This window comes from Palaemon carinicauda, chromosome 3, assembly GCF_036898095.1.
Source record: "Palaemon carinicauda isolate YSFRI2023 chromosome 3, ASM3689809v2, whole genome shotgun sequence".
Lineage (NCBI taxonomy): Eukaryota > Metazoa > Arthropoda > Malacostraca > Decapoda > Palaemonidae > Palaemon > Palaemon carinicauda.
In genome coordinates, this window is record NC_090727.1 from 69,707,545 (window position 1) to 69,727,767 (window position 20,223).

The 20,223-nt window shown below is 43.6% G+C and overlaps 2 long non-coding RNA genes across 20 annotated transcripts in view; one reads left to right on the top strand and one right to left on the bottom strand.

The window, feature by feature from the left end:
* The window catches only part of LOC137638319 (uncharacterized), a 1,154,758-nt gene that overhangs the window by 517,039 nt on the left and 617,496 nt on the right, over positions 1-20,223 (top strand). The window lies entirely within an intron of this gene.
* Positions 1-20,223, bottom strand: part of LOC137638322 (uncharacterized) — an 838,879-nt gene that overhangs the window by 16,010 nt on the left and 802,646 nt on the right. For 8 of the 15 annotated variants that reach the window (XR_011044048.1, XR_011044050.1, XR_011044049.1 and 5 more), the window contains exon 3: positions 532-576. The exons of the other annotated variants lie outside the window; for them this stretch is intronic. This is a non-coding gene — a long non-coding RNA (uncharacterized lncRNA). The remainder of the gene's footprint in view (positions 1-531; positions 577-20,223) is intronic. 15 annotated transcript variants of the gene reach the window in all.

Here is a 20,223-nt window from a genome sequence, read left to right on the forward strand (position 1 = left end):
GACTAGGAACAAAAAAAATACTACACAGACCTCTTGTTACGCACAATACATTTGACTACACTGAATAGATTTTATCAAGGCACCTGCCATTCTGAAGACAACAGTATTGTATATCACACAAACAGAACAGCTAGTGTTATATTTTGCAAATGATGGAAGCAGCTAGTAATAGTATAGTACTGTACATACAACCTACTATAAAAGAGGAGACTGCATTTTTCAGATATTTTACATTTACCCTATACTGTACAGGGAAACTAAGTGTTTTATATGGATATAATGTACAGTAACCCCTTTAGGTGCAAGTTGTAGCTATCAATGAAGCTTGTGGAAAATTAGTAATGGAGAGGGAAAATCAACCCCCCTCTCTCTCGCTTGATCTTTAGAATACCCTTTTCCCTTCAACAACAGGGACAAACAGCAGGGTAGGTTTGAGAAGAGAACCTTGAAATTTTTTTTTAATATATACAAGATAATTACAAAATTATCTTTAAAATTTTGCAATACAGCAGTTCTTCTAAAAATACAAACCTTCACTTCTTTGTTGTTATCCAAAGAACGCGCTGGCTAAGTGTTCTTGTTTCTCCAAGACATGACCAAATTAAGTACCCTTTAATTTTTCAATTATTTTATCGTTACTTCATCAAGACATGTGCAGTTCAAAGATGGAATACATTCCTGATCCCTGTAAAAATAAAAATGTAAAATGAGGATCATGAGTGACAGGTGACAAAGTACCCACACAATCTTTTCCCAGGCACTTAGCTAATCATAATTTAATAACCAAAATCATCCATGCAAGCCACTCAAATGCAACACCAAAGTTACCCTCAACAAAGAGTCAGCACTAACAAAAACATTTCAAAACAAACCCCATTGAAGAAGTTGAACAACAGAGATGTCTTTAATAAAGAAAAGATGAATATTTAGTTTGGAGCAAGTGGGGGGGGGGGGGGTGCGTGAAGCCCAACCACCCACACACGCACACAAACTTATTTCTGGTTGACTATCTTGTTACCAGAGCAGTTTTCACCCAAAAGTTTCTCCAGTAAAATAGAAAAGCTTGTATTGCCTAAAGAACAAGAGGCTGTACTCTAATGCTCTACTCTCTTGGTTGTCAAGCATTTTTTTATTAAATTCTGATGTAAGGAATTCAAGGCTTATAGCCCAGAAATTGGGCTGAAGAGGCCATTTAGCAGCAGGATGCAAGTGGGAGAAAACCTTGCTGTCACACTTCTAAATAAAAGTTGAGAGGTTGGAAAAGAAGAAGGAAAAAAAGAAAAGTGGGAATGCAGGGAAATACAAGGCTAAAAGGTAGGGGAAACTATTGAAATGCACCACATAGTAATACAAACATAGTGCTAATCGTACTAAACCCCAAGTGAAATAATCTTCAATGCAGTACTGTATTTGGAATTTCCTTAATGATAGTAGTCCTTTTTCCTTGTCCTATGTTACATGTAGTTAAAAGTTAATTTGCTCCCTGGTGTTGCAAACACTTTCAAGAGAGTACTGGTAATCATTCAAGGTAGCGACTTACTTTTCTGTATGTTACATCATCATGAACTTCCACATGCAGGGAAATAGTTGTGCTAAAATGAAATGTGAAAGAGCCACTCGGGAGCTTCAAGAACTAATGAATGGAGACTAACGAGATTTTTCAAAGTCCCCAATACTTTTTTCATGCTCTGAAAAAAAGCTCTTGTTACTATACAATCACTTTCTGTTCCCAACTTCTAAAAAAATTAATTTTCTGGGCTCAACCTGAAGAGGAGATATCTAAATGGCCCGAGACCTCTGGTTGTGGTTATCACGCCCCAGTTACTATATACCAACACCTATTTAGGTGAGCGAGCTGGGTTCATCCCCGGCATTCCTATGCAACTTTTTTCTCTGGTAATACATAGCAGTTATATACCTTAGAAATGATGCTAAAGGAGTATTTCACTGGGCGGCACAGGTCTCTCGCCCAGAAATAGATTTTTCCTTCGTCAAAATCCCTTTACCAATGTGGTTCCTATAGGCTGAGAGATGGGTAGGAAAAATACATGAATGATATCCCAATAATGATAGCAAAAAAGCATAAACCATATGATAACCAGACACGCGCACACAAAAATTCCCCATGTATCTAAAAAAAAAAGTAAAAAATAAAATATATTCATCCATATCAAATGGCAGGCATTTAACAATAACCCAATTTCAAGGTGCTACTATACAGTGCTTGGAACACCCTTTCTATTCAGACAGTATATCTACATAATTGTACACTTAAAGAATATATAAATCTTTCTTATTTTTCATGACGATACAAATTTCAAGTCTTTTAATAGGAATATGCTTTTAGCATAGCTGGAAAAAGGGTGTTAAAATTTATAACAAGGTGTTGTAGTTACTGGAAGGTGGCCTTGTGAGATTGACATCAGGGTGGTCTTCCAGTCTCCTTGTCAGAGAAAAAGTCTGATTCTTCCACGAAGCCATAAGTTTTAGGGTCTTTTTTTTATCCCTGACATACTGCATTTAGTCTTTTATTGTCTCCCCTCCTCTAGGACAGGAAGGGAGGTTATTCTGCTTCCTTTGTAAGTGAAGAGATGAAGAAGGATTAAGTCATGACCAGCTAGATTCTGGGTCCTGGCCATTAAATCCTGAACCTTGGCAAGGTGATTGAGATCTATCCTTCAGAATGACTGGTGACACAGGAAAAGACAGGCTGTTTACCTGCTTATTTCACTGGGGCTACTACAGCCTTGCATGGGTCCATTTAAGGACTTTGAACTCTGTGTGGTTTGAGCCCTCTAGGTCTTGTCCTGATTCTCAGTCAGGATCCCTCCTGTCACTGTTGTCGTGAACATTTGAGAAGGGTGTCTGCGTGAAGACCAAGAATCAGGACCCTATTAATAGCTATTGTGTAAGGAATTCTACAGCTCAGAGGAAGTAAGAATTGCCAAACTATGCTGCCTTAAATGTAGTCTTCTGGAATTCTCCAAAGAAAAAACCTGAAGAGGACAGAGAATCATCTTGAGCAGAGTTCACTAGTTCAGTCCCTGAGATAGGGTATTTACAACAGGTACAGAATTGTATTCTCTGAAAAAGAGATGTTCCTGATACAAACCTCTTGCCTTGAATATTGGGAGGGATCATATTGAGATCATCTTCCAAAATAGATGTGTTCTCAGCGCTGTCAGAGAGTACTTGGATTCTCTTCCCAAGTGGAAACCCTTCTTGGTATGTACCAGAGGTTCAACATCAAAGGATTGACCAGCAGTGCTTATGCTTGGTCTCGCACGAAACCTAGAACTGGATGTAGAGGAGAGTTCCTATATCATGTACCGATAACCATCCCAGAGAGGGTTGGGTTTTGGTACAATTTATCCTTGCACAAAATCTTGTAGAGGATTGGTGAATGTCCACCATGACTTAGCCTAATCAGCCGTCCTGTGTCTTGGCGACTAATCATTCTTCCTCTGAGGTGACACACCTAAAGGCTCTGCTCATAAACAAGCAAGGATGAATATACAGGGACAAGTGAGGCGAAAGGGGAAGGAGAGTGCATTCGCTTTGGTTCTTTATTTGTTCTAGTGGAAAAAAGGCAGCACCATTCCTTCTCGCCTCCCACAAGAATGCTCGGTTTCAGATGGCGCAGCAGGAAGTGCCGAAACTTCTGCCAGAAAGGAATCAAAGCATTTGGCAAGGTGATGTCTCCAAGACTGCAAGCGTATGCAGGCCTCTCAAGTGAAGTTACCTGGTTTGAGTAGGAAGTGATCCAAGTGGTCACTCACCTAGAAGCTAAACAGAACATTGTTCTCAAGGCAGTTTGGCCATTGACCATCTCAGTACAGTATAATCACTCTTGCTTGTTGTTTGTTGGACATATGATCCTGTTTACTCCCACTGCTGGAATATTGCCTATCTAGAGGACTTCAGAACACACTGAATAAGGAAATAGGAAGGGGCACTCACCCTACTTCCTGATGAAATTTACTCAAATCCCTTGCAAAACCAAGAACTCGAAGCCGAGTATCAAAAGAACTGTGTTGAATACAACCACGGTACATACCATCCTCCTGGTACACTGGGTCGAGATCGATCGGGCACAACTGTGGCCATACCATTTTCCTAACACCCCTTCTGCCTCCACGAAGTAATAGAACTACGTACAAACAAGGACATTTGCATAAGGGTACCTACGGAAGACTTTGGTAAGAGAACGATAAAAGTAGTGCTCGCTTGAACAACATGTTCCGAAAATGGGAGCTGGTGCCAACAAAGACTTCCAGGACAAGGCGGGTATGCAGGAGCGTGCATGCAAACAATTGAGAGCTTGGAAATTTAGGAGTGTGCTCCAAGGCACATGCAGAAGAGCGAACTTGCAGGAGCAAGTGAACAGGGAAGGGAGAGCACCTGTAGCTGATAGACTACTTCTATCCTTCCGCTTGTAGGAGTGTGCGCGTACATGAGAGAACATGTGGGCACGACCAAGTGATCAGGTGAGGGTGCACAGCTAACGCACACTCCCACAGCCAAGAAATGGTAGGAGTCATACAAAAGCAACTCTCATCATTAAGTCTTAAAGACCATGCAAAACCAGGTGGAACAATTCCATCCCGACTGGAGTGTGTGATGAGACGAGAAAACTCTCGGGTGTCCTCTGCGTTGTCTCCTCATCTCTCTGGGTCATCTATTCTCCATCCTCAGTAAAGTGAGTCACAGGGACTTCTGGGGGAGCAATGTCTCCTACGGACAAAGAAACGACAGGAGTCACGTGTATCCAACTCCCATCGATCAGTCTTCTAGAACTTTGTCCATAAAGGGGAAAAAATGGGAGGAACACTTCCATTCCAACCAGCAGTGTGTGTGAAGACATGAAGGGGGAGGCAGAAGTGGAGGAAGAAATTGAAATTATCCCATTGTGGGGTCTACTCCAAGCTGACGTCTATGACAACCAAGCACTTATCTAGTTCCTGAAAAAGAATTCTTAAGCCATAGACATAGACCACACCAAAACCCCTCCCCATGTCGGACCCATTGTTCCTCCCAATATCCATAACCTTTCATACAGAATGCATCCAAGTTTGATTTTGTTGGTCATTCAAAGGAGACCTATGTGTCTGGGAAATAGACTCCTCAGTTTGCAAAATTTTTGCGACATTTCACAGAAATTTATTGGAACTGATAGCAATTTTCCTGACATTGAAGACTAAGAAGGAACTCTCATCAATGTTTTCATAGACAAGACAGCATTCTTTTGCCTCCAGGATGCAGGATCTTGCTAGAGAATTCTCTATGCAATGATTTTCCTTTTGAACTTCCTTCAGGAGAGGGACCTGTCTCTCTTCCAATCCCACCTTCCAGGCTCTATCAAAGTAAAGTACAGTAGTAGAAGCCCTATTTAGATAAACCGCACTAGACACAGAATGAACCTTGTATCAGGGATAGTGGAGACCCCTTAGCTCCTACCATCTGACCCTAGCAACTGAGTGTGTCTGGTTAGTTCATTCCTCTTGCTGGAATGAACCATGCTGAGAGCTCTACTGTATAGTAATGTTGAATGCCCTAGAGTGCATCTTCTTCATTAACTGGCAGAGGGACTGTAAAACCGTTCCTCCTGGCTTGTTGATGTAGGCCACTACAGTAGTAGTCGCTCAACACAAATAATTGCCTTATCAAACTATTGAAAAATTAGCAGCACTATTAGTACTGCTCGAAAAATACCATGTTGATGTGCATGAACTTTTCACTTGCGATCATGATCCCAAGACTGTCTGCAAGCATTTGTGAACAGTAGAATCTCTGGAGGTGGGGAGTCGAGTTGAACTCTACCTAGTGTTCCACATGAACCTGAAATGAGGTGATTGGTGGATGATGACCAGTGATACTTTAGACAACACTTTAGCAATCTACGGTGGAGGTGCCCATCAGACACGAGTTTCTCTAAAGAGAAAAGATGTCCCAGAGAATTATTCCACAAACAAGCAGTAAGTTGGGAGATCAAAAAAAGGTTGCGCTACCACCATGAACCTGCTGATGTTATTAATAAGTCTGAAGGAAAAACTTTCACCGCTGCAATGTCTATCAACTTCCTTACTCCATCTTTCTGAATGTGGGACTTTACTTCCTCCAATCATCTCAATACGCTGACCATAGCACAAGGAAAGGAGTGTCTTGATCCTTGAGAACCTGCCTCCTCGAGGACAACAGGATCAGTCAGTCATAAAGATTCTTCGGAACACTAATTCACATGAACTCTTGGGAAGCAGTAGACACCCCAAAGTAAAGAGCTTTAAACAAGTACACAACTTCGGGGACGAGGCAGAGGTACTTTTTCAGACCGATGGATCTGTCTTGGAAATACGCATCCTTGAGATCCATGGAAAGCATAAAGTCTTCCTTCCTGACATCTGCACGTACTGTATCATACTTGCAGTCTCCTCCTTTAATGAAGTTTGTTGAACAATTTTGCTCTGAGTAGAGAACAGTCTCCATCCTCTGGTTGACTTCTCTACCAGGCACAGCTGACTAAAGAATGTCATGAGACCCGTCTTGGACAACTTCTGGCACATTTTGAACCTTAGGGATACTGTACTATGTCAGTGTACACTTGGAAAATTATGCGAATAAAAATATACAACAATTCGGCCAATAAAAATATACAACATATCTGTAGGTATCGATTTGGTTCTGATCTGGAGCGAATTAGATGTGTTTACCCTACTAAGGTTTTTCTTAACTAAAATTATATGGAAACCTATCTGAAATTTACCAACATATATTGCTAGCACTTAGATTCTTTCAAAGTTGCCATTCTTTGCGAGCTCTTACATGTTCAATTGGTGAATATTGCCTACACAAAATGCATAAACCAGATTGTTTTTTTTAGAATAGTTTAACGAATCACTTGTTGATATACATTGCTCACTGAAACTTGTCTCCTCTGTCCATTATAGCTGCAACATAGAAGATTGATTCAAGTTTATCTTGCAAGAGCAACAGATCATTTCAAATGGCACCCCTTTCGGGTAAGTATCCTTCAAACAGCAAATGTATCAATGACGGTGGTTTTAAGCCAAGATATCCCTTCCTAAAGTAATAACGAGGGACCATGAGGGAAACCATGGCTTTTGCGCGAGGCAAAAACTGAAAACAAGGAAGCCACCTATGGCTGATGGACCTAGAAAATGTGCGCTCTTATGTGTCACAGTTGGGACAGAAGGGCCATTCAGTGCCATGAATCGATTGAGGTGGGGGAAACTAATACTACTGTATTTAGTAAAAGTTATGAGGGTTAACAGCAAGATAATATGAATGAAAATAAAGTACTGTAGAGGGAATGGGAACTAAGTAGTAGGAAATGGGAGTAACATAATTGGAATGCAAATATTCATTTGCAAGCGAAGCAAGACACAGCGGAGTATAAACAATTAGGGGGACATGACAAATTATAGGTACAGTAATTGATACATCAATAATGACCCGTGGGGCTGGTGTACGCAGGACATCCATGTTACGCTTGCCACAACAGAAAACCAGTGAGCTTATGTTTTTCAAAAAAAAAAAAAAAAAAAAAAAAAAAAAGAGCCATGGATGAGCCAAACCATTAGTAGTTGGTAAAATAGTGAAGTCTAACTTGACCGAGTAGCAGGTTGGCCAAGGTACCAGTCCACTAAGTCAACCAAAATAAATTCTTCACACAAGGGGTCAAAAGTAACGTTAACTAACTTCTTTCTACTTGGTAAGAGTAGAAGAGACACTAGCTTTGGCCTCTATACCATGGTCTTCCACAGCCTTGGGTTAAGAGTTCTCTTGGTTGAAGGTACACCCAGGCACTTCTTTATTCAGTCTCCTTATTCCCTTTATTCACAGGGCTATTTTCCCTATTGGACCCCTTAGGCTTATAGCTTTTCCAACTAGGGTTGTAACTTATCTAGTAATCATAACTTGTTTACAAGGATCTAACCTAAATCAGGGTGCACAAAATAACTGGATTGAAGTCACCAAGCTCTCTGGACAACTGAGTAGCACTTCTACTAAAAGGAATACATCCTAAGGTTGTTTCAAATCATAGTTGCAAGGCATTTTTCTAACTGGTGTATATACAGTATATCCTCAATCATTACCATTATTGTTTTTATCCCCATATTTACAAGAAAAGTTGTAGTCCTACCTAAGAATGCAGAATGCATAAGATTTAGGGCCCAAGTAAAGAAAGCATCACAGTGAGGTAGAGAAAAACAAAAAATTAAGACGGCATCATATGAATAAGAATTAGTAACGTGACAATTGTCAACATGCTCACTAATAGAAAAGGGATTTTGATGAAGGAAAAATCTGTTTCTGGGCGAGAGACCTGTGCCGCCCAGTGAAATGCTCCTTTTACATTATTTCTAAGGTAAAAACTGCTATGAATTTACCAGAGAAAAAATTGTCTAGGAATGCTAGGTTGAACCCAGCTCGCTCACGTAATAAGGTGTCTGTATAATAACTTGGGCATGATAAATCACAACCAGAGGCCTCGCATTATTTAGATATCTCCTCTCAACATCCCCGTTCAGCGAGGTGCCGTTCAACACCCTAGCACCGATCTCTACTACCAACAGTCCAACCCACGCTAGTGACGTCACTCCTTATAGCACCCAAGATTGGGGCCCAAGAAGGGAGGGACGGGTGGGTTCACTGGGCGGCACAGGTCTCTCGCCCAGAAATAGATTTTTCCTTCGTCAAAATCCCTTTTCTGGGCTCCGACCTGTGCCGCCCAGTGAAATAGTGCCAGAGAATAGGGACCCAAACTTGGCACAATACCTGAGGGAAGTAATAAATACAAAATACCAAACGTGATTTTAATATCAGAAAAACGATTAACAAGGTATCCCGTAGGTAAGTACTCTCAACATAAAGTGCGAAGTTAAATACAATAATGGCAAAAAATCCCATACTAGGGATAGCAAGAAAAGACAAGCAGATAATGCAGATCAAATAAATAAAATTCTTAATAATAAATAATACAAAACAGCCCGTGGAGAGTAAGACTAAAAACAGGTAAAATCAAAATTAATTCGTAGAAATCGAGATCATAACGGGGTATCAAACAATACACCATAAGGGTGTAGATCAAGCAAAACAAAACCAAAACTAGGTAGTAACAATAAGTAAGGCAGGTAGGAGGAAAGGAGGATAGAGCTAGACGTTGTGATTAAGACTCGGCACCTTCAGGAGGAACCACATTCCCAGCTGCTACTGTAGCAAATTTTAGAGCTTCCAAAGGTTTTAGGTAGTGGATTTAAAAACTTTAGGGGACTTCCAGCCTGTATATTTTGTGAGTTCTCAAATTTCATGTGATGGAAGAAATTAATTGAAGTAGCAACAGCTCGAATATCATGGACATGGGGGAATGATTCAGGATTAGCCTGTTTAATAAAATAAAGGATTTGTTGCCTGATTCCTTTAAGGGTAATGGTTCCTGCATTTTCTCTAATGAATAAGGGCCCTGTGGTTGTAATGGAAGTTCTATTTAAGTAGGATTTCAGGGTGGTAACTGGACACAAGGATGGATCCCGAGGAAGCGTAACAATCTTCCAGGGAGACCATCTGTTCTGAGGGTCCTCATTTTTAGCCAGGAAAACTTTGTAAGGGGAGAGAAGGACTTCTCCCGAAGAGAGGAAGTCAATATGACCTGGGTCTCTAGACAGGGCTGATAGTTCTGAAATTCTGGAGCCAGAAGCGAGGCTCAATAGGAACAATGTCTTCCTTAACAGTGCCATGTAATTGCAGGATTCATTAAGAGTGTCAGAGGCCAGTTTCCGGACATCGTTCAAAAACCAGGAAACTGCACTAGGGCGAGTTGATGGTTTTAATCTGGCACAAGCTCTCGGGATGGACGAGAAGTATGAATCCGTAAGGTCAATATCAAAACTAATATGGAAGATCTTTTTCAAAGCTGACTTGATCATAGTGATGGTGTTGGCTGCCAGGCCTGATTCAGAGAGAGTTCTAAGAAGGCTACAGTTAGATTCATCGTCATCTTTTCAACCTTCGAGTCCTTTAAAAACTTAGTAAGCTTGTTAACAGCTGAGTCATATTGACGGAGGGTGGATCCCCTTTTGTCCGATTCCAAAAATAGGGTATTTAGAGGGTCAATATTTGCACCCTTTTGAGCTGCAAACTTCATGAAGTCCATAAAGTTAGGGCACTCTGAATTTTTGAGGAAGCTAACACATTGTGAGTTTGTACTACTTGTGTTAGTATAGGGTTGGGTATCTGATCTGCTGAGGGCAGAGGCCCAGTTCCAGCAACAGAGGGAACCAACTGCTCTTGGGCCAATTGGGGGCTACCAGAGCCACTCGGCCTCTGAAAGACCTGAGTTTGTCCAATACTTTCAATAGGAGATTTATCGAAGGGAACAGATAAATCCTCTTCCAAACGTTCCAATCTAACATCATTGCGTCTGTGGGCTAAGCCCGAGGGTCCAAGTTGGGGCCACGTAACATTCAAGTTTGTGGTTGGATTCCGTCGCAAACAAGTCCACCTGGAGACCCGGGACCTGAGATAAGATCCATTTGAATGACTGTTTGTCTAGGGACCATTCAGACTCCAGCGGAGTTGTCCTCGAAAGTGCATCTGCCACTACATTCCGAACTCCCGCAAGGAGGACTGCTGATAGATGCCACTTGTTCGATGTCGCCATGGAAAAAATTGCTAACATGACGTGGTTTATGTCGGCTGACTTGGAGCCGCCTCTGTTTATGCAGTGGACTATGACTGCGCTGTCTAGAACCAGCCTGATATGAAGGTTCCTGGCTGGGTTCAGTCGTTTTAAAGTAAGGAATACTGCCATGGCCACTAGGACATTGATGTGAAATTGTCGTAATATCGTCGACCATAGTCCCTGGACTTTCTTGTGTTGGGAGTATCCTCCCCGCCCTGTTAAGGAGGCATCTGTGTGAATGACGAGTCCTAGGGCCGGATATTGTAAGGGAACTGACTTCGATAGGCTTTTGACTTACGTCCATGGCTGAAGACACTTTCGTAGGATTGGGGGAAGTCGAGCTCTTTTGTCTCGACGCTTCTTGTTTGCCCTGGAGCGCCATACTCTGTTTATGTCCTTTAGTTTGGCCTTTAGGACGTCTGTTACGGAGGCGAACAGCAAGGAGCCTAGGATTCTTTCCTGGTTCCTCCTGGACGTCAACTTGTCCCTGAGAAACCATTTCGTGTTCTTTGCTATTTCCGTCCTCTTGGCTTTCGGGAGGCGTAGCGTATGGTAACGTAGGTCCCATTGTAATCCCAGCCATTGAAACTTGGTCTCCGGGACCAGACGGGATTTGTCGAGGTTGACTTGAAACTCTAACTGACGAAGGGAGGTGAGAACCTTGTCTGTTGCCGTGAGGCAGTTCCTGACGTTTTTCGCCCAGAAGAGCCAGTCGTCCAGATAAGCCACTATTTGAATCCCTTGGGTTCGAAGTTCTTGGATTACCGTCTCTGCTAGTTTGGTGAAGATCCTGGGCGCTATGTTGAGCCCGAATGGCATCACTTTGAATGTATAGGCTTGTTTGCCTAGTTTGAAGCCTAGGAAAGGACGAAAGTGCCTTGCTATTGGAACGTGATAGTAGGCATCGGTAAGATCTATAGAGGTGGTGACGGCCCCACGGGGAAGTAAGGTCCGCACCTGAGAGACGGTTAGCATGTGGAACTTGTCGCAACGAATGAAGGAGTTCAGATGGGACAGGTCTAGGATTACTCTTCGCTTGTCTGAACCTTTCTTTGGCACGCTGAACAAGCGACCTTGAAATTTTAAGCGATGGACTCTCTGGATTGCGTTCTTCTGCAATAGGTCCTCTGTAAACGATCTTAGATCCTCCGTTGGAAGTTGATAGAAACTGGTCGGGGGGGGGGGGGGGGGGGGGGTAACATAAAAAACTAGCAGCGCCCGAAGGCGAGCAGGCATGCCAACCTAACACAAACTATGATACCGTAATATCATAACAACTGTATCGTAAATAACAGGATAATGAAATGCCATAACAAAATAAAATAACACGGGGTGTGAACCGTGAATTACCCAGATAGGTTCAAAACGAAAAACAATCCGTATGGAAGACTAATTGTAAGGCGTTAAGAACGAGAGAGAGAGAGAGAGGAGGTAGCCAGCCGCCATAACGGTCCCGAAGTGGGGCCGCGAACAGTGAAAATTAAAAACTGTGATAAAATAACAACTAAGGGCAAGGCTACCTCCAAAGACTCAAAACTCATAGATCTGGTACTTAACTTCGACGGGGTGACAGTAGAGTCCGACATCATGAGATAAATCCTGGGTAAATCTGAGAAAAACACACCGAAAAAGTGAACAGCGTAAACCAATGGTGCTATGAAAAGGAGTGACGTCACTAGCGTGGGTTGGACTGTTGATAGTAGAGATCGGAGGTAGGGTGTTGAACGGCACCTCGCTGAACGGGGATGTTGAGAGGAGATGTCTAAATGGTGCAAGGCCTCTGGTTGTGATTTATCACGCCCCAGTTATTATACCAACACCTTATTACGTGAGCGAGCTGGGTACAACCTAGCATTCCTAGACATTTTTTTCTCTGGTAAATTCATAGCAGTTTTTACCTTAGAAATGATGTAAAAGGAGCATTTCACTGGGTGGCACAGGTCGGAGCCCAGAAATAGGTTTTTACTACCTATGTTCCAGTGAATCAACTGACTGATAGGAAAGATGTTCTAAGATGTTCTAACAAACTGGTCATTGCCAGAATAAATTTCTTAAATATTGTTGTGCTATTTCTAAATGTAAAGAGACATGAAATTAATGCAACATTGAAGAAGCCGTAGTCCGATTTATCTAAAAGTGAAGGATGGTTATTACTGTATTATGAACAATAAACTGCATTCACAATGATCTTGACTGCCGAAATCAGGTCTGGGTGAATTTAATAACCAAACTTTGGCCCAACAATTTAGGTTGAGAATCTATTGTTGTTGAAGACCAGATCTGTATGCCTAAATGTAGATGTCTCAATAATTGTAGTTTGGTACTCTACTTACAAAATTTAAATAAACAAGGATTGTATCCTTCACACATAGAAAACCTTAAAAGGTCATTCTCCCTAATATGAGGTTAAAAAAAAAAACATGTGACCGCACTACATGGGCAATATGAATTGCAAGGAAATGCAATTTCACCCAAAACATTAGGGCAAAGTTCGACTACAGTAAACCACACACTGGAGGAGTACCAGAAATACGTCAAATTTGGAATACTTTGTATATTTCCTAACTATACAATCCTAAAGCTCTTTATCAAACCGGAGAGTATTATAATAAGTGCTAAGTGGGGTGCCTACAACAGCTTATATGAACTCTGAAAACAAAGGACTCAATCCCTCCAAGAAATGATATTTTCATAATAAAATAAATTTTTGAATATACTTACCCGCTGGTTATATAAAAGAGCTGAAGTCCCCTGACGCCAGGGCAGAAAATTCAAATCTCGCGCTATCGAAGATACGCCAGGTGTACCAACCGCACCCTAGCGGTAGAACAGGTGGAACCACACACCATCTCCAGTTCTTCCATGCCTCATAGCCATACCATAGGTAGTCTCTAGAGGGGAGGAGGGTGGGTGTTAAATTTATATAACCAGCGGGTAAGTATATTCAAAAATTTATTTTATTATGAAAATATCATTTTTAAATATAAAACTTACCCGCTGGTTATATAAAAGAGCTGATTGACACCCCTTGGTGGCGGGTCACAGACAGCTACATATAGAAAATTCACTTAAGGGTTACATACAATAAACTTAAGCGGTTCTCACCTGATAAGGAAGCTAACAGCAATGATACTCTGCCTCATTTCGTCCGCTATCCTTAAGAGATCCAGTAATCCACTCGGGCTGAAAATCTCTAGGAGCTGTCAAACGGTACAACCACCTATAACATGACAGAACCTCAACCAATACCCTTGTTCCGGGTGCACTCAAGGAACAAATTGACCACCTATCCAAATCAAAGATTGCGGAAGACTGACGCCCAATCTCCACAAACAACCATAACAAACGAGTTCCAAGAGATAGAAAAGGGGTATTAGGAAAAAAGGGAACGTAGTGGTTGATCATTCACCTACTATCACATTTTGACTTTGAGGAGCCTCTGATCCGACTCATCACACTGAGCATGAGCTTCTCGAATCAACAATCTAACGAAAAAAGACAAGGCATTCTTAGACATGGGCATCGAGGGTTTCCGGACTGCACACCACAGAGCGTCTGAGTTACCTCTCAGATTCTTAGTCCTGTCCACATAAAGCCGTAGCGCTCTAACTGGACAGAGAACCTTTTCCAATTTACCGCCAGCCAAATCAGAAAGGTTAGGAATCTCGAAGGATTTGGGCCATGGCCGAGAAGGGTTTTCATTCTTGGCCAGAAACCCCAGTTGCAAAGAACAAATGGCTTTCCCATTCCGAAAACCAATGTTCCTGCTTAAAGCGTGTACTTCACTAACTCTTTTCGCAGTGGCGAGGGTAACCAGAAAAAGGTTTTTCAAGGTTAAGTCCTTAAATGAAGCCGAGTGTAAAGGCTCAAACCTGTCACTCATGAGAAATTTAAGGACAACATCCAAATTCCAGGCGATGGGAACTGTTTGAATCTTCTTGGTCGTATCAAAAGACCTAAGTAAATCTCGTAGATCTTTATTATTAGAAAGGTCTAGGTTCCTGTGTCGAAATACCGTCGCCAACATACTCCTGTAACCTTTAATAGTAGATGACGAGAAGTTATGCTTAACTTTAAGGTCCAAGAAAAAATCTGCTATTTGGGAAAGCGAGGTACTGGACGAGGAAATCGCGTTAGTCCTACACCACTCCCTGAACAAATCCCACTTGGACTGATACACCTTGATGGTTGAAGACCTTCTTGCCCTTGCAATTGCCTTGGCTGCCTTCTTCGAAAATCCTCTAGCTCTAGCGAGTTTTTCGATAGTCTGAAGGCAGTCAGACGTAGAGCTCGGAGGTTTTGATGATTTCGGGCCAAGTGAGGTTGTCTGAGAAGATCGGGTCTCATGGGAAGGCTTCTCGGAACATCCACCATCCATTCCAGTACCTCTGGAAACCAGCTCCTTGACGGCCAGAACGGAGCTATCAGTGTCATTCTGGTCTCCTCGTGCGAAATGAACTTCTGAATCACTTTGTAAAGGATCTTGAACGGAGGGAAAGCATAAACCTCCATGTGTGACCAGTTCATCAGAAAAGCGTCTATGTGCAAAGCTTCGGGGTCTGGAACCGGAGAGCAGTAACACTCTAGCCGTTTGGTCTTCGCGGTGGCAAAGAGATCCACGAGAGGTCAACCCCATAACCGCCACAGACTCTTGCAGATGTCCGGGTGCAGAATCCATTCTGTGGAGAGAACCTGACCTTTCCTGCTGAGTCTATCTGCGCTCACATTGTTGACCCCCTGGATGAACCGCGTCAAAAGAGTCACCTTCCTTTCCTCCGCCCAGACGAGAAGCAGTCTTGCAATCTCGTACAGAGGCCAAGAGTGGGTCCCGCCTTGCTTCACAATATAGACCAGAGCTGTCGTGCTGTCCGCATTGACTTGGACCACCTTGCCCCTGATCTGCTTTTCGAAGCCGATGAGAGCCAGATGAATTGCTAAAAGCTCCTTTTGATTGATATGGAGAGAGGTTTGCTCCACCGTCCAAGTCCCCGAAAGCTCCTGCTTCTCTAGAGTGGCTCCCCACCCCGAATTGGAGGCGTCGGAACACAACACGAGGTCTGGGTTCCTCTGAAGTAAAGACAAGCCTTCTTTCAGTCTGGGCTCGTTGTCCCACCATTGAAGATGAGACTTGATGGAAGCCGGGATGGGAATGCAATCCCTGTCGAGGCTGTCCCCTTTCTTCCAATGGCGGTTGAGATGAAACTGAAGAGGACGCAAGTACAACCTCCCCAGGGTCACGAACTTCTCTAACGACGAGAGAGTCCCCAGAAGGCTCATCCAATCTCTGACGGAGCAAAGATCTCTCTTCAGGAACGTTTGGACTTTTAGGAGGGCTGCTTGGATTCTCACCGACGACGGAAAAGCCCGAAAACTCCGACTGTGAATCTCCATCCCCAAATAAAGAATCTCCTGGGATGGAATCAGTTGTGATTTTTCCGAGCTCACTAGGAGACCCAGTTCTCTGGAGAGATCCAAAGTCATCTTGAGGTCCTTCAAACAACAATCGGCTGAGGAGGCTCTTATCAGCCAATCGTCCAGATACAGAGAGGCCCCGATTCCCCTCGAATGCAGCATGCTTGCCACGTTCAGCATGATCTTGGTAAACAATAGAGGAGCCGTGCAGAGACCGAAACAAAGAGCCCTGAACTGGAAGACCTTGTTTCCGTCCATGAACCTCAGATAACGTCTGCAGCTGGGATGAATCGGAAGGTGGAAATAGGCATCCTGAAGATCTAAAGAGACCATCCAATCGTCCTTCCTCACAGCTGCCAGAACTGTTTTCTGAGTCTCCATAGTGAACGTCGAGTTCTGGACGTAACCACTTAGCACACTTACGTCCAGAACCGGTCTCCACCCCCCGGAACTCTTGGGTACTAGAAAAAGGCGGTTGTAAAACCCCGGAGACGTAACATCCTGCACTTCCTCTATTGCTTGCTTCTCTAATAAAAGAGACGTCTGCAGAAGCATGGCTTGCTTCTTGGGACCCTCTCTGTATTTGGGCGAAAGATCCACTGGATCTGTGACTAAAGGGGGATTGGCCAGGAAGGGGATCTTGTAGCCTTCCTTTAACACTTGGACGGACCAGGGGTCCGCTCCATTCCTCTCCCAAGCCTCCCAGAAGTGAGTCAACCTGGCACCCACTGCTGTCTGAAGGAAAGGGCAGTCAGACTTTACCTCGGCCGGACTTGCCCCCTCTGCCTCTAGGCTTCCTTCCTTCTGGTTTAAAAGAGCCTCTTCCAGAGGACTTCCCACGAAAGGACTGAGGTCGAAACCCAGAAGAAGATTCCTTAGGTTTACGAGAGGAGAATGACGGAGGCAAAACTTTCCTAGTCGAATGAGTAACTAAGTCATGTGTGGCCTTCTGCGTGAGGGCAGTAGCCACCTCGCCTACCAATTCCTGCGGAAATAAGGTATTAGACAAAGGTGCGAAAAGAAGGCCCGTTTTTTGGTAGGGAGAAACTCCTGCAGAGAGAAAAGAGCACATCGTGGCCCTTTTCTTGAGAATCCCAGCTGTAAACAAGGCAGCAAGTTTGTTGGAGCCATCCCTCACACCTTTGTCCAAGCAGGACATCAAATGAACCAAACCACTAGTGTCCGTTTCCGTCATATCAGAGACCCTCTTACTCAAAAGCCCCCAAAGCCCAGTCCAAGAAATTAAAAACTTCGAAGGCCCTGAACAGACCTTTAAGCAAATGGTCGAACTCTGGAATGGACCACCAAATCTTCGTTTTCCTTAAGGCAAGACGACGAGAAGCATCTACCAAACTTGAAAAATCCCCTTGGGCAGACGAAGGAAAACTCAAGCCCAACACTTCACCAGTCTCGTACCACACACTAGATTTAGAGGCTAACCTAGCGGGAGGAAAGGCAAAGGCCGTCTTGCCAAAAGATTTCTTGGAGTCCAACCAAGAACCCATTAATTTCAAGGCCCGCTTAGAGGATCGAGAAAGAACCATCTTGGTATAAACTGGAACCTTGGTAGCTTTACCTAAGATGAATTCAGAAGGCGGAGAACGAGGGACCACAGGGGTAAATTGATCAGGGAAAATTCCAGTCAGAATAAGCATAAACTTGCGAAGATCCACAGCATGCTGATAATGCTTCTCCTCCTCATTCTCAGAGACTTCCTCAATAGGATCATCCTCATCTGACTTTTCCTCAGGCTCGTCTTCTGGCAGTGCAGTGCAGCAACAGCCGCAGCCTGAACCGAAGGAACAAAGTCTGGATGGGACTGCCTGTCAAGGCCAACATCTGCATCAACCTGATGGTTTTCTGAGTCTCCATAGGGAGAAGTAGAAGTAGATTGATGCGAAACACGGACGGGTAGACGATCTTCTTCAACCAACAACTGCCTAGACCGCTTCGAATCCGACTGCTGTTGAACAGAAGAACGCTTGAAATCAGAAGGTAACTGTCGAAGATCGCCGAGAGGTCGCGTAAAGTCCGAAGACTGTGGACGCGAACGATCAAAGTAGTCAGGATGTCGACGCTGCGAATCAATGTTTTGACGCGAAGCGTCCAAAAGTTGTTGACGCGGACGATCCACTACTTCAAATCGTTGACGTGTCTCGTCCACTTGTCGACGCCGATGTTCTTCCCCGCGACCAGAATACGAAAACTGGTCAACCAAAACTCTCTGACGCGACTCATCAAAATCAACCTGGCGTTGAACACTATGACTGGGAGACCGCCTAAGCGATAACTCGTCAAGACCAGAGACCATCGAACGCCTGTGCGATAACTGGTCTGACATCGAACGCCCAGACATAACGCCAACACCTGGTTGATAAGAATCCATCAACGACGAGAGTTGTTCCTTCATAGACACAAGCGCAGACCATTTCGGATCAACAGAACTCCTTAAAGGAAGATTCGCACCAACGTCACCACGCATTTCGGGGGAAGAAAGCCAATCCGATGGAAGAGGGGGTGCATGAATAGTAACAAGGTCCGAATCGGAAGGAATCATATCCACACGAACACGGTGATCTGTACGTTTGGCCGGAGTGCAGGCGATGGGTGAACGGAAACGTTCCGGTGAACCCCACGAACTACATCCTGGACGCACAGGCGATTCCCGACGCTGTGAAACATCATGCGTCCGTTTAAGCGGTCTTGACGCGCGACGCCAGATCTCACTCCCCGACCCTTCATCGGAAGACGGGGATAACGCATGAACCTCACCTTTCCTACGATGAGGGTGAACGACCTGAGCTACGGCAACAGGAACGTTCGAGGGGACGTCTGCACGATTGATGACGCTTCTCGTTCCCTTAAGCCGTTCGACATTACTTTTCCCATGGGTTCGAGAGCTTGAAAGAGGTCTTAGGCTAGGTGAACGACAAGATCGTGCAGACGCACCCTCCGCAACATTAAACACATTAGCAACCCTTGTCACAACACCGAGAGAGTCACGATTTTTCGGTACAACATCAGACACTGAAACACTTTCCACAGTTCCGATAGAATCACGGTTTTTCAATACCTTCAACTCGGAAAAAATTGTATTTCTATCGGCTGCTAAGGACTCAACTTTCTCACCAAGAGACAAAATAGCAGTAAACATGTCTTTCATAGTAGGTTCCTGATCTACCACCACAGGGGAAGGAATAGGATTAGGAACAGGTACATTAGGTAAGGCTCTATCCACAGATCGGGAAGAACTACGCCTAACTCTATCTCTCTCTAGTCTCCTAACATAACGATCGAAAGTAACAAAATCATCATCAGTTGAGGAAAGACACTCATTACACCTATCATCTAAAGAACAAAATTTACCCCTACATTTCACACAAATAGTATGAGGATCAATAGATCCTTTAGGAAGTCGAGTACGACAACCTTCACTAACACACCTACGCTGAGCAGGGGAGGAGTCGGCCATTTTGAAGGCTAACGTGAGAGACCGACGAGCAAAAAGTAAGGGAAATATCAATAAAGAAAATCTCAACAAAAAGATTTCAAGATAAGAAACAAGGGAAAATAATCAACGATAGCTTAAACTCAAAAAAGAACGTTGTACATCACCAAACAACTTCCCAAGAGAGTAAAACACGAGAGCGAACTTCTATATGTCAGCCAGCTATGACGGCAGAGAGAAGAACTGGAGATGGTGTGTGGTTCCACCTGTTCTACCGCTAGGGTGCGGTTGGTACACCTGGCGTATCTTCGATAGCGCGAGATTTGAATTTTCTGCCCTGGCGTCAGGGGACTTCAGCTCTTTTATATAACCAGCGGGTAAGTTTTATATTTAAAACTTCGTTGACCCCTAGACCCAGAAACCCATATGCAGAATATAGAACATTTCAGACAGTTAAAGAATGAACAGAAATGCCTCGAAATAAAAATTTTTTAGACCATCCTTTCCAAGGTTTTCCTTTATGCACCACTACCCAAAAAGAGACATTGTTGCATAATTTTTCATTGCCACCAGTTGTGTCTACCCTATACAACAATAATTGGCAGAAGACTCCGATGATCCCCAATCTGCCACGTCCCAAACGTAAGGCAATATGACAAATTCG